We start from the raw sequence: 26,031 nt of genomic DNA on the forward strand, positions 1-26,031 counted from the left end.
CATCACCACCCTTGCAAAGCCTGTGTTCTAAATTTTTCTCCCTCCCTTTCCTTCACCCCCTTCCTTAGACAGCAAATAATCCAATGTAGATTAAACACGCGCAATTCTTCTAAATATATTTCCACATTTATCATGCTGCACAAGAAAAATCAGATCAAAAAGGAAGACAAATGAGAGGAAAAAAAAAGCAAGCAAACAGCAACAACATCAAAATGTGAAAATACTATGTTGTGATGTTATCTCATTTTCCCTTCATAACAATCTCATAAACTCCAATGTAAATATTAACGTCTCCACCTAAGAGATGGAGAAAGTGAGGGACTTGATCAAAGTCACAGACCCAGAGCTAATCATTGCGTAAAACCCGGATTCGGGCCTCTGTGACCGAGGATTAACTTTCCCACCTCTCACATTTTATCTTAGTAAAGGCCCGTCTGGGGCGTTTCATTAGCCTCCTGCTTCTGGAATGCCTACTGAAATGAAAAGGCTCAGGATTCAAAGGAAAGACCTTCTTACTCATTGTACAAAGCCCACAGTGTCTCCGCCCCACTTCCTCTTCGCCAAACGGGAGCTCACAAGTTAGCAGCCAAGGCAGATAGATTCCCTTAGGGAAAGTTTGGGGTTTACCTACCTCCTCCCTCCCTTCGCCTTCACGTCTCCTCCTTTACCCTCCCAGGGCTCCAGGCCCAACCCGCCCCAGGTGATGCAAGGTGCCCCCCAGCCCCGCCCCTTCTTGCCCTTCCCCTGCCCGGCCCTCCCAACTTTGCGCTCTGCAGCCCAGATCGCGTCCTGGCTCCGGGCGCGTTGGGGAATCCTGAGAGCTTGCGGAGAGCCGCCAGGAGGGGGACAGAGGAGCCGCAGAAAGGGGCGTAGGTGAGCGACTTGCGGAGCTAAAGAAGGGGGAAAATACGGTGAGAGAGAAAAAGAGTCCTGGGACTGGAAGGTCCCTCCAAAATATTCTGTCTGTCTCCAATTCAATTTCCTCTTGCCGGGGCTGACTCGGGCTCCTGCTTGGGCCCCAGCCCTACGCTTCCTCTGTGCCTTTCCTCTGGCTCAGTCCCTGATCTGCCCAGTCTGGAACAGGAGATCGGGCTGGAAAGGGATATTGGAAAAAAGTGTGTGTGTGTGTGTGTGTGTGTGTGTGTGTGTGCGTGCATACAGAGTTGGGGAGAGGCTGGGTACTGGGGTTCGGACAGGAGAACGCAGGGTAGGTGCGCGTGAAGGGCTGAGGCTCGGGCTGCACTGCTGTGGCAGAGGGGCGCAGCAAGACAGAGTTGAGGTAGTTTCTCTCGTCCCGGCGGCTTTTGAATGGGTGAATGGGCTTGGTATGCGCTACTGGAGCAGAATCGAACTTTTGGAAAGGGTTGGGAACCCTAGGGATTGGAAAAGGGATTCACTGGCAGCGCCTCCGGGGAGTAACTGGAGGTGGAAGGGTGAGGGGAGGAGAAATTGTAAGTTGCAGTGACAGTTTCTGGAGCTCTTGCAGAGCTGGCTGTGAAATGTAAATTTGACTCTCCAGGGGTTTCACTCTTGGTGGATCGTTCACCTGCTTTTTTGTTGTTTTGTTGTAAGTAAAGAGTGCCGTGGAGCAATTGAGTCCTTTTAAAAATTGAAAATGCATTTATATTATAGATCCAAGGGACTACTAAGATTGTCTAAATCTAACCGAGAAAGAGCTACAGTTTCAGAGATTTCAAAACCAGGACTACCATTAGGACAAATCAGTTAACTTTTCTGGACCTCAGTTTCCTCTTCCATTAATTGGATTGAAATGATTTTCCACAGGTTTTGTTTCTTTCTCTTCCAGGCCTAGGCCCTGGGGATAAAAAGACACTTTCCAAATCATCATCCCTTTATCCTAAATTCTTTGCCAGAAAATCAAAGGGTTTCTTTTCTTTTTTTTTTTTTTTTGTTTTGGAGTCTTGAGGTCCTTTGGGAGGATCATATTCATCAGTGGTCCTCCATGACAATTTTGCTATCTGAATCTGGCAATAACCATATTTCTTGGGAAAGAAAAACTTGGGTGTTTGGGTGGGCTATGCAATTGGCAACAACTTTTGGGAGGATATTGGGAATGGATTTAAAGCCACATTGTAAAGCTCTGGAAGGGTATTTAAAAGAAGGAGATAAGTTTTGAAGTGGCTACTTTTCCCAAACACTTGAAAGTGGGACAAAACTTGATGCTGTGACTCATTGGGACCGCTTAGGTCACAATGTGAACATTGCATATAGTCTGTTTCTTAGATAAATGATCTTTTTGCCATCCCTTTATTTGCTTGACAATATCATGCAAGAGAAAGAGGCACCTAATAGCAAGGAGCTATTTGAAGGGGTTCCATATCTGAGAAATAATATCAGGATAGATATGGCCCCATGATTTTGTTGGGAAAATGATCTCCTCTGCCATTGCAAGTTGGTGTCTTCTTGCAATTCATAGTTTTGAAGCAGAGATTCTTAATTTGTTGTCTGTGAACTTGTTTTGGAAAAAAAGTAATAACAGTTTTCTAATTGGCTTTGTAATACTATGTATTTTTTCCCATTTAAATATAATGTTTTGAGAAGGAATAAATAAAATTTTTTAGGTTGCCAAAGGGGTCCATGACACAAAAAGAGTTAAGAACCATTAGCTAAGCTAGTTGCCTAAAATACTTCAAGGTTAAGTGACTTGCCCAGGTTCACATAACCAGGCTTTATCCTGGTAGTATTTGAACCCATGTCTTCAGGGCCAGGACTCTTCAGCACTTCTTCTTTACTACTAATGCTTCTCATCAGCTCATTAATAAGTGTTTATTTAAGGCTTATTATGCCCTGTCTTTGCCAACACTAACATCCTCACTTGGTGCTTCCTTGTGGCATGGAGGTTACTGACCTTGGATGTACAGAGTCTCTGTCAGCAGAACACAAGCTCTGGCTGGTCCTGTGAAGTTGGAAAGGCCTTGAACATGGGCCCAGCAATGGTCTGTGTATCTCTCATCTGAGTACCAGGCTATGTTTGGAGTGACTCATCAGCAGAAGGTTAGCCATAGGGCAAAAGATTATTAGGTACTACCAAAGCAACTTGTGAAGATTGGTTTCTAAGAAAGAGGCCTTATAATATGGAAAGAGTGTCCATACTCACAAAATTATTGATCCTTTGAATTGAAGAAGGAAGTACTGTACTGTATGTGGTACCAAGTTAGGGAAGGGGGAAGGACCGTGAATGCTCCGCTTCTTCCTCAAAGCCTAATATACACTTTATCTACAAAAAACCTATAAACTAGATTATAATTCGATGATTTTTCTATTATTTTCCAAATTATTAATTTTTTTCAACCTGATAATTAAATCAAAGAACAGATGGGTTAAATGACTTCAATTTAATTATTGTTTGTTAAACATTTACAATGGCCTTGCAATAGGTTTAGTTGAAATGAAGTCATTTCAACTCTTAGAGAGCATATATTCTTTTGGAATATGGGAGAAAAATGTGTATGAAAAAATAAATTTTACATACACTTGTGTACATCCTCTCTCTATATAGAGAGAAGTATACATATATGTATATATAGACATATACAAATGCATCTATATTCATCTATACATAAATTAAAAACAAAGTAATTTCAGTAGGAGTTGGGTGAAGATCATTTACCTACTGAGAAGGATTGCTTGAACTCTGGATTCATTTATCTCTTTGTGGATGATTTTCAGATCACAGCATTCCTAACTTCTTGATTTGGCAATCTCAAATCTCCAGCTGCTTCTTGGATATCTCAAATTGGGTATCCTATAGATATCTGACACTCAATGTATCTGAAAAAAATTTACCTTCTCCCTTAGTATAGAGGACATCCTCATCCTCCTAGTTCCCCAAACTTGAAATTTAGATATTATCTACAATTTCTCTCTGTCTCTGTCTCTGTCTCTGACTCTGTTTCTCTCTCTCTCTTTGTCTCTGTCTCTGTCTCTGTCTCTGTCTCTCTCCCTTTCTCTCCCTCTTTGTCTTTCTCTCCCTATCTTTGTCTCATTCTCTCCATCTCTCTCTCCTTTTACCTCTCTTCCTCTTTCACTTTCTCCTCTTTCCCCTTCCTTCCCCTTCTTTCTCTCCCCCTTCATCCTAAGTCTAATCTGTTGCCAAGTCTTATTGATTCTAGCTTGCTAGGTGGCACAGCAGAGAGAACACTGACACTGGAATGAGGAAGATTCATGTTGAGTTCAAATTTGACCTCAGGTACATATTGTGTAACTCTCAGCAAGTCACTTAATTCTACTTGCCTTGCCTCAGTTTCCTCATCTGTAAAATAATATGGAATAGGAAATGGCAAACTGTTTTAGTACCGTTCTCAAGAAAATCTCAAATGGAGGTTATGAAGAATCAGACAGGACTCAATAACAATTGATTCTATGTTCTGGATGTCTTTTTGTATATACTCCTTTTCCCCACTCTGACACTATCACCATGTTGATGCAAGCCCTCATTGCCTTATACTTGGACTATTTCAATAGCCTTTTGGTTCATTTCAGTGCCACAAGCCTCTTCCCCTTTTAGTTCTTTATCCATTCAGTTGTGATCTCCTGTACTCCCTTAACAAAACTCCTGTAACTCCTTATTATATTTAAGATCAAATATAAAATCCTCTTTTTAACTTTTAAAACCATTCATAAAATGTCTTTTCTCTCCATTTTCAATCTTTTTTTTATTTTTCTCCTTCATGTATCCTGTGACCTAGGGACTTTGACTTCTTTGCCACTCCTCAAACATGAGAATAACACTCCATTTCTGGAATCCAGCGATTTTCAATGACTGTTCCATTGAATGCAATTCTCTCCCATTTCATTTCTATTTCTCAATTTCTCTGGATTCCTTTAAACAAGCTCCAGTTAAAATCTCATCTCCTATAAGAAGTCTTTCCCAATATCACAATTCCAGTATCTTCCCTTTGTAATTAGCTTTACTGGGTCTGGAGTCAAGAAGGACTGAATTCATCCAGTCCCAGATATTTCTAAACTGTGTAACCCTGGACAAGTAACTTAATCATGGTTTTCCTCAGTTAAGATCAACACATAATGTGTCTGGTACTAATAATACAGAGATATAAAATGATACAAATTCTTCTTTCAAAGTGGTAATCTATTGAGAATTAAGCAAAATTTATGCAGATCATGTTAAGGTAGGAAATGATGAGGCTAAAGGAGACAGATAAAGAGAATAATGAATAAAAAATAATGATGATGACCATGAAAATTTGAGGAGAGAATATTTGTTCTCTGGGGTGATTAAGGAAAGCTTTAAGGAGGATATAATATCTGAACTTGGTCTTGAAGGAAGAGAAGGCTCAAATACAAGCAAGTTTATTTTAGGCATAGAAGGTGGCGTGTATGAACGAATGGGGCTGGAGATGGAATGTTGAGTTTGGGAAACAAGCCAGCAGTCCATTTGGCTGAACAGTAGAGTATATCAAAGGGAGCAATATGAAATATGGCCAGAAAAGTAGGTTGGAGTGAGCCTTTTCCAGACTCTGAAGCCATATTTGAGAGGAGAAAAATAATCACCAGCTGCTGGCATTAAATACATTATACAAAAGAATGCCTTTTCTTTTGATGTGAACCTAGGATCAGGATTGGGCTCCTAGAGTTCTTCTCCCAGTTCAAGTTGGCATTTTCTCTGTCTCTTACAGTTTTAGAGTTGCCATGGAGTACTAATAGGTTAGAGATTGACTCTCCAGTGTCTCATAGCTAGTAGTTGTCAGAGATGGGACTTGCTATGTAGGGTAAGGGCTAGGGATAGAATCAGAAATTAATATGGTATATAGACTCAAAAACATCAATTAAAAAAGAATAATGTACAGAATGTTTCTTTCATGTGGAATTTCTTTCAGTTCTGTCAGAGTTGATTATTTCTGGCAGTTTAGTTAGAGGTGGAAAATAATGCTTGTTTTTTAAGTGCCCAGAAGAGAACAGAAGGAGATCCAGAAGACATAAAGAAGAGAAGTCAAATAACTTTGGAACTTACATGCTAAATTCATCATATGCTTAAAAAAGAGAACAGATGTAATAAAGATCTGCAGTTTCACATGCAATCTCCTCTTTTCTTCTAAACTCTACGGGCAGTTTAATAGCATCAAATGGCATTAAAACTTGGTGGCATTAAAATTTGGTACATTCCATATTTGCTGGTGTCTGTCAAGTTCAGAATAACATAAAGTTGATAAAGAGAAAACAATATCAGACACCATGATGAAGGCTGTTTAAACTGGAAGTCTGAGCAAGACTGACTTTTAAATGACCTCATTGAATACTTCCTTGATCATTTCTTTGTTAACACAGAAAGAATTGGTATGGATATTTTGGTGTTTTTGGAACCTTTCCTTTTTCTTTCTCTCTTTTTCAGTCATCTTAGAATATATGCCTAATGTGATCCGAGTCAAAGAGTATGAAAATTTTAGTTACTACAATTTCCAATTGCTCTCTAGAACAGTTTTTTCAATTCATAATTTCATCAAGAATATGTTAATTTGCCTTCCTGACGATACTTATAAAGGAACAGGTTACTATATTACATTTATCCTAATTTTTCTATTTGCGATTTTCTTTTTTCTTTTTTTTTTTTTGTATTTATTCCTTTATAGTAAATGTCCTCTTCATGAGCTCCATAGATAGCAAAGGTAGGATCATTAATGACTGTGTTTGACCATCCGAGAATTTTTAAGATATTACCTCTCTGAATTCAATCTAGAATTCTCTAACTACAAATTATCTAATCTATCACTAAGACTCATTTAGGTCCCTGAGATCGAAGGGCAAATGGTGAGAGGAACAGATACAGAAAGGAGAAGTAATCCCAGTTGCCACTGGGTCCTCTGGAACTATCTCCTTCTGTCTGTTGAGCATTTGAGGGACACTGAGAATAGCTACTGACTTAACTGTGAGATGAGGCAGCCTCATACACTGGGAATAATATTGAATTTGGAGTCAGAGACCTGAGTCCAAGTCTCAGCTCTTCCACTTAACTAGGTGTGTGACCATGGATAATTTTTACTGAAGTTTCTGGATCAAAGTTTCTTTAACTGTAAAAATGAGTGGATTAGAATAAATGATCTCCAAGCTCTCTAGCACTTTAAATCCTAAGAGACTTTTCCTTTTATCTATTTTAAGAAGGGGTTCTCTGTGCAATATGTTGATCATAAGAAATCTAATGGGCAGGAAGAAGGAGAGGAAGAGGCTCAGCAAGAGGAAGAGAGAGAGCGAGAGAAGAATGACATGAGGGAGAAATGGATAAGAAAGTCTCAAAGCATTTATATTTTCTTTTGAAATAGTATTTTTTTTTAAACTTTAAGCTTCCCTGTCTTGCAAGTTGTACATTCTTTTCTAAAAATTCGCTTTCCTTACATCTTGTACAGTTAAACCTCTATTTTAAGCTTTGGATTAAAGGAAACATCCTAGAGCAAGAAATAAAAATGTACAGATGAAATATTTGGGGAAATTCGACATGTACTCTTTCTGTCTCTCTTGTTCTTTCTCTCCCTCTCCCTCTTTCTCTCCCTCCCTTTCCTTCTTTCTCTCTTTCTCTGCTTTGTATTTGTCTGACTCTCTTTCCTCCTTCCCAGCTCCCCTCCCCTCTCTCTTTCTATCTCTCTGACTGTCACTGTTTGTCTGTCTTTGTATTTCTCTCCATGTTTCATTCCTAGGAAAGTTCAATAAGTTTACTGTCAAGGAGAGAGACAGACCCAGAACTTTGTTAGTGGCAAGTATATTATTCAAGACAGAAAGGAAAGGATTCTTAAGAAGGGAACAGATCAGTGATAATTTGACACAGAGTAGAAAAGGCTGATTTAACAAGAGCAAGCAAACCTTTCCCAAGAGAGGCTGAGCTCTCAGAATCCAGCCACCAATTGACAGGCAGTTATTATTACCTTAACCTCAGTGACACCCCATTAAAGGTTCAGTACTCAAACAGATCCAGGCAACTGTCAGCAAGCACATATTCTGCAATCAGGTAATCCTTGCCAAGAAGAGGAAATGAGTAGGAATTACCAACACAAGTGAGAGAATTGGGACTGTCTTGGTAAAAGTGCCCCTCCCTGAGAGAAGGATGCTTACTATAAGACCCTTCCTCCATCTCCTTTCTAAAGTAAGCAAGGGAAGCACTACTTAGTTTGAAGATGGTATTTACTTTGTTTTTGGTGTTCTATTTATTGCTGAATTTATTGCCACCAAAAAAGAAGCAGTTAAAAAGTGGGTGTATGAAAATCATAAGATTACGGATTTATAATTAGGAGGAGCCTTGTAGTCCATCTAGTTCAACAGCCTCAAGGCAGTTAAGTGTTTTGCTCAAGTTCACACAGGGGGGACTTAAAATCAGAGTCTGAATTTGAAACCAGATCTTTTGATTCCAAATACAGTGATTTTTCTCATTGTCTCAAATGAATGATTTTTAAACCTTTGAAAGTTTTTCTCATCTGATATATCCCTTACTATTAAATAGTTATGATTCTCCCAAGCAGCTAGGTAGAACAGTGGATAAAGCACTAGTTCAGGAATCAGAAAGACCTGAGTTCAAATGTGACCTCAGACACTTACCAGCTGTGTGACCCTGGACAAGTCACTTAATCCTATTTGCCTCAGTTTCCTCATCTGTAAAATGAATTGGAGAAGGAAATGGCAAACCACTCCAGTATCTCTGCCAGGAAAATCCCAAACAGGATCACAAAGATTGGACTGACCAAAAAGATTCAACAAAAACAAGGTTTGTCAACTGAAGACATAGGTTAATGAATCTGATGTTAGAAATATCCAATTTGGATATCCAGTTGAGAATATCCAATTGTCCCTATGGCCTTTTCATATTTAGAGGAAAATATCTTAAAATTCTTTCTTGAAACTTAGCAATTAAAGTTTTATACACTATTAGACCTGGGATGAACTCTCATATTTATTTCGCCTAAATTCCTCATTTTATAGATTACGTATTAGAGGTCCCCCAACTCTTCCTCAATTGTGGCAGAGAAGAATTTAGTACCTAGAACTGCAGAGCTATAGCTAGATATTTTGGCCTTTATTCCATATTGGCTTCCATATTGGCCTATTTATAGGTCCCAATTTGCCTCAACTTTTGAGAAGTCCTTGCTGGATAGTCAATTAATAGCCACTTTCTTCACTAACCAATTAAGCAGAGAGAAAAAAGCTAATATATTTTTTTGTAACCTTGATCATTCATCATTAAATTCTCCCTCTTTCTAAACTGACCTGCTTTGTATCCACCAGAACTTGGCTATATCTCAAACTTCCCTACCTTTCTCCTGCAGGAGAAAAACATCTTTTACCTCAGGGAAACAAATGCTCCCTGCAGGATTCCTTTTTTCAATTCCTTGTGTGCATAATACTCTCTGTACTTGTGCTTGGTTTGAAAATGTTGTTTACCCCTCTATGTAATGTCATTTTAGGAGACGCCAACATTTGATTGCAGGAAACTGGAAGGGATTTTACAAACAGCTTACTGTGCACAAATACAGTGGGCATTTTGCTATTTCCCCTTTGATTGAATTGGCTGCAATATCATAGGCAGTAAACAGAGCTAAAAAAAAAGCTCTCTGTTTTTTATCTCACCCCCTCACACAAAAGAGAGAAATAGATTTCAGTTAAAAAAAAAACAAACAAACAAAAGGAAAATAGAACTTTGAATCTAAAAATTAATTAAATTTGAGGGGCTTGCAGGGACAATTCACTTTCTTGTAATAACATGTAAGATCATAAGATTTGTTTTCCACTTTACCAACAAAATAATAAAAAGCAACCTAATGTGATTTCTAATAACAATAAACAATATATAATAAAGCTGGCCTATACAAAGACCAAACTAAGTAAAACTAGTGAGTCACAAACTCAATTTAATTGAATTATTTTTTAGATTAACATGGATATTTTAAAAAGAAGGCACATTTGAATGCATTTATTGTTATTATATTATTTTTCTTTTTACTAGTTTGAGCCTTTTCTGAAAAGATGACTTTAAAATAACTATGGAGTCTTGACCTCAGTTCCATTCCACTTCATCTTGAGGAATTTTGACAGGTATAAAATTGACACAGCAGCTGCTTTGCAAAGAAAATTAAATGTAAAATAAAACAACAGGACAGAAAGTATTCCCAGAGCCTTCTGGGTAACTTAGATTTGGAGTCAGATAACATTCCCTTCACTGTCATGTCCATGTCATAGGCATCTGTTTGGAGGACAATACCATGCAGTCTTTGCTGCTGAGGAGTAGTAGGAACTCTAGACAAGTCATATTCAAGATGAACATGGGTAGGGGTGTTACATTACCCAAAGCAGACACAACAGATGGAGACAGAGAAGGAAATAAACCCTGAATGGTGTGCTGAGAGGAAGATTCATTGCCTAGAGGGGAAAAAGAACCCAGACTACAATGTAACATTAATATATTTCAGGACAAGAAGGGAAGATTGATGATGGATTCGAAATTGAAGTCTGTACATGAGAGAAAATTCCCCATTAATCAAATTAAGGAGTTGGGAAAAGATGGTCTTTAAGGTCCCTTCCAACTCTGAAATTCTGTGATTTTGAGCCCTAAGGCATAGGAAGTTAAAGGAAGTGAGCAGCATCCCAACTGGTTATCTAAAGATTCTGGACCTCCTCTGTCCTTGGTTTTTACTTGTTTCTAATTACTCAATTTTTGTTCAAGAACTAATTTAACCAATTCCTGCCTACATTGGCAATTGACCTCTGAGGCTCATTTCAATTATGGGATCCTATATATCTATGGTATAAATTTATAATATGTATGTAAGTTGGGGATGCTTATTATTACTTCTTGGGATATACTAAAGAGGCAGATAGATACAATATAGGAGCAATTTATCCAAGAGATAGTTGGAGATACACCATTGGAGATTAGCAGATAGGGCAAGATAGGCAGCTATGAGAATCATCAGTAGAGACATGGTAATTAAATCAATGAGAGCTGATGAGATCAGAAGTGAAGTAGAATAGAGAGAAGATAAATGGGTCCAGGACAATACACTGAGAGATACTTATAATTTAAAGACATGTACTAAATGAGTATCAAGCAAAAAAGACTGAGAAGGAATAATCAGATAAGAATGAAGAGATAAATTATATCAAAGACTATAGAGAAGCTGAAGAGATTTGAGAACAGGCCATTGGATTTGTTCCTAAGAGATCATTGATAACTTTGGAGAGAGAAGTTTTGTTGGAATAATGTAGTTGAAAGGTAGATTGTAAGGGATTAAGAAGATAATGAGAAAATAGTCACCTATTATAGAAGAAACTCTTCCTTTCAAGGAGTTTGGCCACAAGGGGATGAAGAGATATAGGATGATATTGAGGATGGAAAGTCAAATTAGGGTTTTTTTAGGATGAAGGAAACATGGACATATTTTTAAGTTAAGAATAGCTAGTAGATAGAGGTTGAAAATAAGTGATAAAGGGTGATTACAGAGGAGGCAATCTGTTAGAGGAGGTGGGATGGGAAGGAGGTGCTTGAACAGCTAGAGGGATCAGCCTTGGCAAAGAGGAAGGTTACTTCATCAATTGAGACAAGGAAAAAAGCAGCATATGAGTGGTATGAGATAAAGAAGAGAGAAGAGGGAACACACAAGAAATGCTCTAATGTTTCTATAACATATGAGGTTCTCTGCTAAGAGGATGCAGGGAGAGAGAACCATGGGAGATTTGTGGAAGGTTGAAAAGGTTTGAAAGAGCCTCTGGAGAGTGGAGTAGTGAGTTGATGAGTTGAGGTAGTATAATATAAATTGGTAATGGACTCTATCAGAACCAACTTTGTTCAGCAGCACATTTGTGGGAGATGTGGAAGTGACTCAGAGCTAAGACTTGGCAGAGGACCCAAGAGAATAGGACAGTATGGAGCTGAATTGGTTCACCCATGGGTTAAGATGAGGATAAGGAAAGAAGGTAGTTAGTTCTGGGGAGATAGCTTGGGAGAGAATTGAAGGTCAAGGTGCCAATGGTTATGGTACCAATGAAAAATAGGATTTTGCAAGAGAAGGCAATTAGGGCAAGATCGGCCTATCCTGCCCTAACCTTTATTTTTATTAAAGCTTTTTATTTTCAAAATATATGCATGGATAATTTTTCAACATTGACCCTTACAAACCTTGTGTTCCAAATTTTCCCTTCCTTCTCTCAACCCCCTTCCCTAGATTTGCCCTAACCTTTATCCAGATAAGTGAATTTCACAAATATTCAAATTAGAGCTGATACATTTATGAGAGATGCCAAGATGAAGGACATTTTATTATTATATATGTGTGGTTATATATATAAATAAATAAATATATATATATATATATATATATATATGAGATGGAATGGAGAAGTAGCTCATGAGAAGTAAGTAGATGGAGGAACTGAGTAGTTAGAATGTTTGAGGGAGAATCATCATTTATCTTGAAGTATCCTAAGATGAAGGCGGGAGTGGCGAAGAAGAGAAAAATTGTACACCATGTATCAAATTCATCAAGGGAAGAAAAGGAGTGACTAGGAAGACTGTAGATAATAGCTACTGGAATTTTGAATGGATGAGATAATAGAGTGGCCCTCAAAGGAGGAGAAGTTACCAGGTGAGGGAGATGGGTAGAGACAATATGGACTAAGGAATATTCAAACGCCCCTCCTTTGAACAATGAGTCAAAGGGATCGAGTAAAGGTGCAGCCAGTATTAGAAATGTTGACTTGCAAAGCAGAGTCATGGGTGGGGGAGAGGGAAGGGCAGGTTTCAATAATAACTAGAAAATGGAAGGAATAGGAAAGGAAAAGGTTAAGAATGAAAGGAAGTTTGTTGTTTATGGAACAGGCATTCTAGAGGGCACAGTAAATGTGGTATTTGATTGGAACTTGATGTGGAAGGGTTGGAGAAGATGAGAATAAGGAATTAGGTGATGGAAAATGGGAAATGGGGTTTGCATGATGATATACAGAGGTTCAGAATCACTTTGATATAGATATATGACCAGGTATGAGAGTTCTTGCCATTCTTGCCAAACCAGACTGGAGATGGGGCTGAAGACAAATGCACCATGAAATATGGTCAGATAAAAGGCCTCATTTTAGAGCTCTTTTTTCTTCTCTTCCCTCTGAAAGGTGTAGATTAAGTCAGAAAAGATATGGCAGATGGAATTCCATCCTGCATGGAAGAAAGTGCCACTTTTTACCTATTTTCCTCCACTTTATTTTTTTACCAAAAGTAGTTCACTGCTTACAATACAAAGATTCCTCTCCCCTCCCACTAGTATCTTTAGGTTGCTACAATAGGGCAATGATTTTTTTCCCATGAGCTTATGATTAATGCATTAAAAGGAGTGATTAGTGAATATCATAGGACAGAGATTGAAAATTACAAAGCACAGGATAGCTAAATGGTACAGTTACTAGCTATGTAATCCTGGGCAAGTCGCTTAATCCCATCTGCCGAGGGAGAGAAAGAGAAAGAGTGAGAGAGAAAGAGAGAGAGAGAGAGAGAGACAGACAGAGACACACACACACAGAGAATTGTAAGACAGTAGTGCCATTAAACTATACATAAAGATCTCTTTGGGAGCCATGTATTGACTTAGAAAACTACATAGTAATAATATATATGTTCTATTGTACTTTTATTTGTCAAATATTCCTGTGTTATATTTTAGTGAATTCTGGCTGCACTTGTACTGCAGACCCAATATTTAACATCTCTGTTTTAAGGGACCTTAGAGATCATCTAATCCATTCAATCATCTCTTTTTATGAATGAAGAAATAATCCCAGAAAGTAATTAAATAGCTTTAAATTAAGAAAGAATGAGACTTACAAGTTTTTAATGTATTCTTATAACATATACACATTCCAATTTCCTCATCCCTACTAGAAAATCTTAAGCAAGTGATATAAAGTAATCACAAGTCACACATGTATTCAGAGGTGATGCAGGATTTGAACTCAGCTCTTTTGTTTTTGAATTTAGTGCTTCTTTCTATTATACTAGGCTACCTGCTAACATACAGGTAAAGTCTGGTGATCTCTCTAAACTTCTCTTTAGAATAATGTTTTAAATGCATAAAATAAAATACAGAGGAAGCCAATTATATTGAAATACAGTTATCAGAAATTAAACAACAACAACAACAACAACTAACTAACCAAAAAAATAAAAACCAAGTTCACTGACTCCAGGTTAAAAATTCCTATTCTAGAGGAAGCCATCTCAATCTTTGCCTTCCCTGTGAGAAAATTAATACCAAAAGAAACTCAGAAATAGACTTCTTGTAAAAATCTATCCCAAGTATATGTCTTAGAAGTAAAACATCTTTTTTTGCTTTTTGAAGTGGTTACGTTTAGAAACCACAATTCCAAACCATCTCTGCAGGAATAGACATGCTAAAATCAGAATGGAATAATGCAGTTTTCTTACATCCAATATAGGACTGGAGAATGACGAATCATAGTTATTCAAATGAGAAGAAAAATCATCAACTTTCCTGCTTTAGGGTATAAATTTATGGCAAAATCTGTTGATGTTACTCAACCAGGGAGGGAGAGTCAGAGGAAAGCTTATTGTGATGTTTTGTTCTGCCAGACCTTGGACTGAGTCACTACATGTTAGAACTGGAAAGGACCTTGGTGGTGGTCTAATCTTATCCCCACGTATTAAAGATTTATTTCATAATTCAATCAACAAGCATTCTTTAAAGCTCCTTTTCTGTCCAAGGCATGGTATATACAGAATATACAGAAGACACTCAGATGGTTGGTCCATTTTTGCATAAACTGTTTGTGAAGGAACATCACTAGTTGCTAGGAAGTGGGAGGAACAACATGAAAAACACAAACAGTTCCTATCCTAAGGAGCTTAAGTCAAATGAGGGAAACAAAGCAAAGAAGCCGAAATGACTCATAGTGAAACTTAACAAGTGCCAATTAATATACAAATATATAGGAAAACTAAATGACATGTTTCTGAGACATCAAAAAGGAAAATCAATATGGTAAGAGAGATGAATTTAAATTTTAATTCAGTTATTAAATAACAAATTATTATATTATATTCTCTATCTCTACTCCATTTTAAAGGTCAAGGAGTAAAGTATATTTGTCTAGGCATAACAGTGCCACCCAAGAAGTGATTCCCCCCTAAAAAAATAAACATAAAATTCATATAATAGTTAGTGACTCAACTAACCTACATAACCCTACAATTAAGTTCTCAAAGTTGTTTTTCTGTGCAGAGAACTGATTATTTACAGAAGTTAATATCTAACTAGCTAATGCCTGACTGAAACAGAGATAGCTTAAGAGATTAAGATTTCGATTTACCCACCATCTTCTGGAGATCACTTAAGACCATAGTTTGATGCCATTAAAAAAGAACTGGACTCTTGAATTGAGACCTCAATTGGACACTCAAGTTGCAATTGATTAGCTTTATAATCTTGGGCAAATCATTTAAGTTTTTTCAATTTGAGATTTCTCATCTGAAGCTGTTAAGTGTGAACTTGTTTAGGTCATGAGTTACATAAGATTTTATAGTAGGGATGAGAAAGTTGGCATATGTATATATTGTGTGGATATATTAAGAACTTGTGAATCTCATTCCGTTCTTAACATAGAAGATTTGGGTTTAGGTAGCTAGAGGAAGCAGTAGACAAAAGTTCTGGTCTTGGAATTCAAATCTTATCTCATACCCTTACCAGCTTTGTGAGGGTAGGAAAGTCACTCATCCATTTTCAGTTTGAGCTTTATTATCTGTAGGACGAGGGAATTGGACTCAGTGGTCTCAATATCCCCTTTCAGTTCCAAATATGTGATCCTCTGATATTGTACTTTCTTAGGAAAAAATGTGACTTAGAACTCCAGAATTGCTTAAAGTGTTGTGGGTCACTTTAAATTTAGGAAAAAGAATGATGAATTTAAAATGAAGCTATTTGAAAGTGATTTTTTTTTAGTAATTCTTCTTGTTTCTTTTGAATATGTGGAGAAAGAAAAGCCCATTTTATTGACTAGAATTGAATGATTTATAAGTTTTTAAAAAACATTATAAGGTACTATTCTCATCCGTTTTGTGGGTAGCATCTGGCATTTAAACCTGTTTGAACAAAAGTGGAAACATCACTCATATCTCAAACTTTTCAGAACATGTCATCACTTATCTTTAAAGGGCCCCTCACTGATATAAATGCATTCTCTATCATTGTGTGTATCTTTGCAGTCTCCATTACTATAGGACTATATTATGCTACTAAGGCAAACCTACCATTTCATTATCTTGGTTTTTATAAGCAAAGGAAATGAAGCTTCTGTGAAGTAATATCCTTGGGGTCACATAAGTAAGTTTGTGTGTGTGGGTGAGCAGTAGAACCTGTTAGATCCTGAATTCTTCCTCTATTAATTAATTAACCCATTCATTCTGTTGCCTCTGCCATGTGCAAATGACCATGTAGGGAGGTAAGGAAGAAGCCCAGCACTTTATCCACTGTGCCACCTAGCTGTCCTTAACAAGCAATTAGGCACCAGCAAAATGCTAAAGGAACTTTAAAAAAATCTACAAATCAGCTGACTGTGGGACTGGTGGGAATTCTTACTTACTTATTTATCAATTTATTTATTCATTCGTTCATTTATTTATCTTTTTTTAACAACAGTTTTTCCCCTTTTTTGAATTTTTAAATTTATTTTTATAAAGCTTTTTATTTTCAAAATATATGTATATATCGTTTTCAACATTCACCTCTGCAAAATCTTGTTTTCCCAATGTGTTTTCTTCCTCCTTTTTCCCTACGCCCTCCTCTAGATGGCAAACAGTCCAATATGTTTAACACATGCGATCCTTCCATACATATCTCCACATTTATAATGTTGCACAAGATAAATCAGATCCAAAAGGAAAAAAAAAATTGAGTAAGAAAACAAAATGCATAGCTTTTTATTTTCCAAAATACATGCAAATATAGTTTTCAACTTTCACCTTTGCAAAACCTTGTGTTCCAAATTTTTCTCTTTTCTTTTTCCTTCTCCTCCTTCCCTAGACAGCAAGTAATCCAATAGAGATTAAACATGTATAATTCTTATAAACATATTATGGTGGGAATTCTTGTAGCACTTATAATAGTGGTTACTTAGGTTTTTATTTTTTACCAGGGCACTCACTGAAGCTAGATGTTGGAAGTGAGAAGTGGCTCATTTTAAAATTTTAAAAAATATTTTAAACTTAAATACAAAATGAGAAGAGGGGGAAAAAATTGCCATGTGCACAACAGACCATAAGAGAGTATCCAATATAAAATCATAAATTTCCATTTCAAGAAAACCTATATAATAGATACTACATATTGTTTTCAAAGTAGCCCAACTTTTTCTTGTTTCCCTGTTGGTTTCCCTGTTTTCTGCTGTGTACTTTTCACTTTGTTCTTTTTTGCCCTCCTTGCTCCTTCCCACTTCAAAAAAGGTTCCAATTAAGCACAGAGATAGATAAACAGATATAGGTAGATGTATATTTATAAGTATACACATTACACTCTTACACACACCTATATGACTTTTCTATGCTTATTTCTTCCTGTCATCTGTTTCTCTGAAGATGGATAGCATCTTCCTTTATAGATCCAAATCTTTCAATGTTTTTCTAAATCCACCAGTTCATCATTTCTTACATCACAGAACTATTCTAGCAAATCACATCCTATTTGGGAGATTGTTTATGAAAGTTTTCCCCCCAATTTTCTATATTCCTTCTATCTTTGACTACATATGTTTTATTTATATAAGAAGATTTTAATTTAAAATATTCAAAATTTTCCTTTTTATATTCTAACAATGCTCTTCCTTATAATATAGCTTAAGGTCTGATACTACTGAATCTACTTGCTTTACATTTCCCCCCCGGTTTCTTTGAAGTTTCTGATCATTTCTCTCTCAAATGAACTTTTAAATTATTTTTCTTAAAGGAGTGGCTCATCTTTAGTGCAGAAAGGAAGCTATCATGGTGGATGACATATAGTCTCTGCTTGGTGCACTGAGGTAGGTATGTGAATGAGTCATTCTTTGGTGGAGGTAGACTCTTGGTGAGGGTGGAAGGCTGTATGTGAATATTGTGTTTACTTCTTTAGCACTCAGGTGGTACAGTGATGGAAACTAGGGTGAAGAGTGTGTGTGTGTGTGTGTGTGTGTGTGTGTGTATGACCTTGTATGTGTATAGCTCCTTAAAGCACAGACATTGACTCTTTTTTTCAAGCTCTTTTAGTGCTTTGATGTACTTAAGTGCTTGTGACGGACAACTAATTGGCATAAGGGATAAAGTGCTGGGCCAAGGGTCAGAAATTCCTCTTTTGAGTTCAAATCTGGCTGCAGATACTTAGTAGCTGTGTGTGACCTTCAGATCTTTTAAGATTAGTGGGTGCCAAGTCACTTCATCCTGTTTGCCTCAGTTTCCTCATCTGTCAAATGAGCTGGAGAACAAAATGGAAAACTACTCCAACATCTTTGCCAAGAAAATCCCAAATGGGGTCATGAGGAGTCAGACATGCCTGAAAAATGAACAAAGGCTTATTAAGAGATGTGTATATTTCATTTACTGAGGCAATGCCAGGATTGCTTGCCCAGAAAATTCAAAGAACATTTATAAAAATAACAACTCTGTGTAATATACTTTGTTGTCCTTGTTTTTCTATTGACAGACCCTGACTCCATAAAGTCATGTGGTAAAATTGGGAATTTGATGGATTGATGTTATTGACAATTGTGACACTTGAAAATTATTTCTTGAGAAATTCGTATTTTGTATTAACACATAAAGCATGGGTCTGACCATGTCACTTCTTCACTCAAAAGGCTGCATTGGCTACCCTTATCTTAAAACTGTTTTATTCTGGCTCTAGATTATCTTTACAGCCTTTTTGCATATCACTCATTTTGACATACTCTAATTTATAGACAAGTTGTGACATTCCTTCTATCTCTGTATCTCAATTTGGACTTTTAGAAATCCTCGTTTTCCTCAAAGCTCAACTCAAGTACTACCTCTTACAAGAAGCCTCTTCTGATTTTTCAAATTGCTAATGTCCCCCCAATTATATTTATATACTTTGTACATATTTCATATTTGTTTTTCTTTATACATGTTGTTGCTCCCCAATAAAACAGACAGCAAGAAATGTTTGGTGTTTGTTTTTATTTCCCAAATTCCTAGTCTTACTCATGATAAGTGTTTAATAAAGTCTTATTGAATGGATGTGGCAGCCAGAAGTTAGAGACAAGGGGAAACCACATTATAGTAAAGAATATGACATTTAAAGACCCAAAGATACCTCATTTTGAGATGATAGCAAGGTCAGTAGATCATAGAATCCTCATTGCTCCATCTTAAAGCAGACCCCAATAATAGCATATATGTTAGAGTCAAAAGGGGATTTAGGGATTATTTCATCTAATCTTCTCATTATAGTGAATCCATAATCTCATTCATGTGAGTACTCCCTCCATTAGTGTGGATTATAACTTCTTCAAGTCTTCCATTTTATGTAATCCTTGAGAATGTCCTATTTTCATAAATCCTTCAGAAAGGATCCACCCAATGTGCTTTTTCTGGGTCTTTTAACATTGATTGGGTGCCAAGGCAGCATTTGGACAACTATTAAATTGGACTGCTGCATTATTCTTACTTCATGACAGATCTGCCTCCCCTTTTGATCATGCATTTCTTATGTAATCACATTTATACCACTTATGCCTCAAAAATTCCCTTATCATAACATATATCTTGGACACTGCTAAGTGCTATTTCTCTGTTCATAATTCCCATTTTCCCTCTGTTTACTTCTTTCTCTACATAGTAGTTTGCATGCAGTAATCCTTTTAGGATGTGAACTCCCTGATAGCAAGGACTTTTTTTTTTTTTTTGGTCTTCCTTTTTATACCCAACATTTTGTGTAGTATGTAACATATAACAGATACTTAATAAATGTTTGTTCATTGACTGACTAAAGATAGGTAATGAGCTGGGTCCAGATTTGAATTGAGAGAAAGAAAGTAGGATGAATTTCATTTGGAAAATAGTGTAGAAATTTCAGTGATTCCAAGCTGTTTTCTAAAACAAAATCATGGTTTGTACTACTTACCTCATGGGAAAATATTTGATTAGAGCTCTGTCCAAAAGGAAGAGAGAAATATATAGTATGCATATATCAGCCACTGCATATTGCCAGTGACTAGTGACATAATATGGCATTAATTGGCATTAAATATCTAGAGAAGAGTAACTTAGAATCTTTGGAATTTTTTTTAAAGGAACCTGAAGTTTTTTCATTTACCTCTTTCTCTTGACTAATATTCAGCTTCCATGATAGAAGGAAGATGATTAATTAGGAACTCCAGAATTTTGGTGCTAAAAGGGACCACAGATCATCTAATTTATCTTTTTTCTCCTCTACTCCCATTTTACAGATGAGTTGCAGAGAGGTACATTGGCTTGTTCTAAGCTTGTTGGTGACAGATATAGTTTCCTAGTCATGTATGTTGTTTGGAAAATGTTTAATTAACAAAGATTCCTCTGGGAGATTTAATTGCACTTCCTCTATAATTGTCTTTATAATGCCTTTATCTTCACTTTGATTCTTGTCCATCTAAAGAAGACCTTCATATTTATGTTGCTTCTTGTCTCTGGGTTGTTTCTCACATCTCCTTGTATTTCATGTGATTGGTTTTAAACTTTCCTTCAATATTTTGCATCTCAAACAATGATAATTCTCCTCCATAGTCAAGATGCTTTATTGCCCTAAATTAATGAACAGATCTGCCAGTGGAGCACATTGTATTTCACATTTATATCTTTTAAAATCAGAAACTATACAGAGCTTTTAGAATGCTTTTCTTTTCTTTAGGCATTTGGCTTGCTTCTTAGTTTTATTTCACTGAATGTATTTTGAGGAAGTTTAAGTAGAGAGATATTTAATAAAGTCCAAATTCAGATTTCTCTCACTCTAAAATGTACAGAAAAATCCTAATTAACTTTTAATTTATTAATTTAATTTATTATATAAAATTAATTTAATAAATTAATTAATTTAAATTTTTTTTGTTTTTTTATTTAAAGCTTTTTAGTTTCAAAACATATGCATAGATAATTTTCAACACTCCCCTCACGAAACTTTGCATTCCAATTTTTCTCCCTCCCTCTCTTCCCCTAACCCCCTCCCCTAAACAGCAAGTAATCTAATATATATTAAACATGTGCAATTCTTGTATACATATTTCCATGACTATCATGCTGCCCAAGAAAAATCAGATCAAAAGGGAAAAAAATGAGAAAGAAAACAAAATGGAAGTAAACAACAGAAAAGGAGAAAATACTTTGTGGTGATCCACACTCAGTCTCCACAGTCCTCTTTCTGGAAAAATCATGAGAAACAGACAACTAGAAAGTGAAAATACTATGCTTTGATCCACATTCAGTCTCCATTGTTTTCGCTCTAGATGCTATTGGCATTTCCATCTCAAATCTATTAGAATTACCTTGAATCATTGCATTGTTGAGAAGAGCCAAGTCCATCACAGTTGATCATCATATAATCTTGTTGCTGTGAACAATGTTCTTTTGGTTCTGCTCATTTCACTCAGCATTAGTTCTGCTGTTTCATACATAGAAACATTCTTTCAGAGACAGTTCCCCCCCCCCTTTTTTTTTTTCCAGAGACAGTCCCTTAAATGATCCCACAGGGGTAAGATGGGAAGCTATCATAGAAAAGCTTGTTCCTTCTCAGGCATATGGAAAAATATTGAGCAGTCTGATTGACTGTCTCTGAAAGAGAGTTTCTGTGTATGAAACAACAGATAATCTGACTGAAATACCAAGGTCCTGTAAACTTATGATGAATAGGAATATACCACGTTTACCCTTCTTCCTCTGCTTTTTACACACACACACACACACACACACACACACACACACACATTTTGGATCAATCCTCTTGGAGCTCTTTGGTCAGCTTATTTGAATCCTGTTGCAATCATGTTTTTCCCTGAATTCATTCAGTAACTCATAGAACAAAACCTTTATTAACTCAGATTGTCTGATAAAATAAAAATAATCAGATTAAACAAGATGAGAGAAAGATATAGCATAAAGAGGAATTTACATTGTGGTTAAAGCTTTGTTGGCAAGAAAGTAAAAGCCTAGATTCCTGTCTATGCCCTATTTCTGCTTGAGCTGTATTACTCTCTGTCATTATCTTTCTTTTTTTCAAAACTCTCTTCCCTCTGGAGTATGAACTAATTTGTGACTCTATTCCCAAAAATTCTGCCCTTGTTGAAATTCATAGGCCCTAACAGTTGTGCTAAGGTTTTTTCCTATTCTATAAGTCCAGCCTCCCTCTTCCACTTTTCTCTAGTGTCATTATAATCACCGCCACCATCATCATCGTCATCATCATCATCACTATTAATGTTGTTGTTTTGTTCTTAGCAGCAAATCAACTGGATGTAAGATAATGGACCCGGCTCATGATGCTTCTTCTATCTGCCATATATTTGTTTTGGCCTAATCTATAGGAAACCAGAATTGTACATGGAATGAAATGTTGGCATTGTGATCACAGTATTAGCTCAGAAGTATTTTGTCCAGAAAATTATAGTTATAGAACATTAGTAATAAAAGGAACTTTGGAGATCATCTAATTCAGTTACGCAAAATAGGAAAGAGAGTTCTGGGCCTGAACTCAAATCCAGCCTTGGACATTTACTTGATATATGACTTTGGACAAATGATTTATCTTATGTTTGCCTCAGTTTTCTCAACTGTAAAGTGATGATAAAAATCTTTGCATCTTCTTCCTACAGTTCTAATATCCTCAAAGACCAAATCTTAGGATCAAAACTTCCTTCCTGCTATCACTCTGACATCATCCCATGGAAATCTCTATTTTTGTCTTGTATCCATAGTGGTCATGATGATAAACAAGATTAGTCTGATACAGATCAAACTAATTTTAGTTCAGTGTAATCCAGGTGCTTGTGAATGTTGATCTAGGTGGTGTGTAAATCTGGAAAATGTTTATATTGTGCTTAGGACTTTAAAGGGATTGGCAGATACCACATAATAAAATAACCATCCCTAAACCTTGTCATGTTGAAGATCTTAGATGATAACCTGTGATTTAAGCTGAGAAACTAGTTAGGCAAGAATAGTATATGAGGAATGTTCTGAATTTGTGCATGACCAATATGACATTTAAATTATTAATCTTTAATTAGTCATAATATTTTTGTTGTTGCAATGTTTCTTTGACAAATAATATCATGTTGATCTCCCATAATGCATGAGGATAAATTATAATGTGTTTTAGCAATAATTCTCACCATTAAAATATAAATTGCACATTATACAATGTGGGATTCTGACTGGAGACATTCAAAGAGAAGTTTATGCCATCAGCTTAAAGCATTTTCATTTTTTGGAATATGGGCCCTCAATTTTTCCCACATAAGTTCCTTGTGTTGTCATGAAAGTTTTTTGTTCTCTTTGAAGATGGTAATACAAGTTGTTGGGAAATTAGCCATCAAGTATTTCTGAGCAAACAAAAAGGGCAGAATGAAAGTTTTACTTGCTTCTGTGATGAGCAAAAATACTTTTGAAGAAGAATCCTGTCTTTCAACCTCTAGTTGACTTCTCCCTGAAACTGATTTAACCTATTCAATCTTTTCAATAGGATGCTAAACTGAGTTAGTAGAGCAGTCTTTGATTTTGAGGGGAATTGTTTGGCAGGCTTCATGGTCTACAACTGTAGGAAATAAACTTTTGTTTGTTGCTTGCAGGAAGATGTATGTTCAGAGAAAGCAGTAAGTAGCTCTTTCTGCACATTTCTATTGTTTCATGTACTGCCCAGAAACCAACAGGTGGTAACAGAGGCAGCTTGATTGATTTCTGGGAAGGCAGACTCCAACTATATTTGACTTGGTATAGGTAAATGGAATCGTTGGCACTGAAATTCCATTATCTTTTGTCCGAGGATAAGAGGTGTGTGGTTTGCTTATCACTTAATCCCACAAATGGCATTAGTAGCACAGTTTTGAATAGAATCTGATGAGTTGAGTTGGTGTGTTGTTTTGTGAATATATGTGATAAAGATGGGGGGATTTAAATCCTTAGCTTTGCAGAGTTGGCACTAGATTTTGCTGAGCCAATGTCAGTACCTAATTAACTGTGCAAACATTCGACCTGAGATAAGATTATAACTGTTGCCTCTGGAAAAATTCTTTGAGTCAATATTTGTTTTACCTTCTTTTTTTTTCTGGTATTATAAAAGTGCTGTTCAGCTATAGCACAGATCCTATTATGAATGTCCTATTTTAGGGATTTGTTCTGTTTGAACAATAGGTCCACCCTGGAGGGAGAAAAAGGTTATCGTAATAGCTCTTCCAAGATATAGTTAGTGGAGTGCTTCTTTTGATTTTTTCATAAATTGGTTTTTAGAAGTTTAAATCCTTTTTTATTTTTCCCTCTCAACAAATTTGTGTTTGTTACCTGCCTTGCACTTAACACTAGGCTAGGTATTATAGAGGAAGCAAAAAGAAGAATGAAGGATGATTTTTGTCCTTAAGGGAGTTAATGGGCATTGTCTACTAGGGAAACAGTAAAGACAAGACTGTGTATAACTGAGTATGAGTATTATAGATTATAGGAGTTTAGAGAGGGAAATAAGAAAACATTTACTAAGCACCAGCTATATATTGGACCTTGTGTTTGATGCTAGAGATACAAAGACAAAAGTGAAACAGTCCCCGTTCTCAAGGAACTAATTCTAATTGAGGAGACAACACACACACACACACACACACACACACACACACACACACACGCGCGCGCGCGCGCGCGCGCCATATATGGGAGTGGTGGGAAATGAAGGGATTTTTTTTTTGTCTGGTAGACACAGAAATGGTAAATTGATTTAGAGTTCAATCCATTGTCAAGCTTTTTTCCTGACATTGTGGTAGGACTGATTTTTAAACTGTGTAAAAAGCAGGCAGGAGGTACACAGGCCGCCGTGGAATAAGGAGAATTGGCAAATTATCCTACAGCATCCAAAGTGTATAGATTTGAATCATGGTCTGAGGCCAGCAAGATGTTGGTATTCACTCAATAGTGATCAAACTCAGCCTCAGGAGGAAGCTGAGTGCATTAACTTGTCTAGAGATGTAGATGTGACCCCTGGTCCTAATGGGAGAAGGATAGTGATCAAGCAGATGAGAAAATAAGCACATCCCAGCTTCATCAGAGATGTCTTTATAGAAGTGACATTTAGGCTGTATATTAAAGGATCATAAAATTATCAGACTGAAGATATGGAATTGGAAATAACCCTTAGAGATGATCATGTTAATCTGGCCCTCTCATTTACAGATGAAGACACAGCCTAGAGAGGTGAAATGATTTGTATCACAAGGTGGCTAGAGACCGAGCAGGGATTTAAATCCAGGTTGTTTGACTTTTTCTGTATCAGATTGTTTCTGCTAAATAGACGTGAGTAGAAGACAAAAATAAGCATTTTAGGGGATGGGGAAAACATGAGTAAATGAATGTATTTAAACTTGAGTTCAGATCTGATCTTGACTAATTTTGACATTAAGTCACTTAACAGCTGATTGCCTCAGTTTTTCTCATCTGTGAAATGGGATAACAATACTGCCTATCTCTTAAGATCATTATGAGGATAAAATAAAGCAATATTTGTAAAGTGACGATGATGATGAAGATGATAAAATATCTTTGTCTCTGAAGAGTCCAAATTATGAGTAATTCAAAAAGGAATAGAGACACATAATTGGTATAAGTATTATATTATCAATGATAATTTGTTCACAAGAAAGGCAAAACATGTATTACCCAGGAAATGCATGTTTTTGGGGAAAGGGGAGAGACTAGGCAGGAAATATTGAAAGATCTATACTATCCCCTTCATTCTCACATGACCTGTAAGTAGTGTATGAGCCTCTGTGCATGTTTTTTTCTACAATCCTGTGGGCTCTTCCTTTCCA

General features: G+C 36.5%; 1 protein-coding gene across 3 annotated transcripts in view; it reads left to right on the plus strand.

Annotated features, from left to right (window-relative positions):
• Positions 1–537: 537 nt before the first annotated feature.
• The window catches only part of LYPD6B (LY6/PLAUR domain containing 6B), a 217,819-nt gene continuing 192,325 nt past the window's right edge, over positions 538–26,031 (plus strand). Inside the window, exon 1 of one of the 3 annotated variants that reach the window (XM_051985857.1) lies at positions 538–911. The gene's annotated coding sequence lies outside the window, so the exon portion shown is untranslated. The remainder of the gene's footprint in view (positions 912–26,031) is intronic. The other 2 variants (XM_051985855.1, XM_051985856.1) reach the window with 2 other exon arrangements.

Source organism: Antechinus flavipes, chromosome 3 (assembly GCF_016432865.1).
Source record: "Antechinus flavipes isolate AdamAnt ecotype Samford, QLD, Australia chromosome 3, AdamAnt_v2, whole genome shotgun sequence".
Classification (NCBI taxonomy): Eukaryota; Metazoa; Chordata; class Mammalia; order Dasyuromorphia; family Dasyuridae; genus Antechinus; species Antechinus flavipes.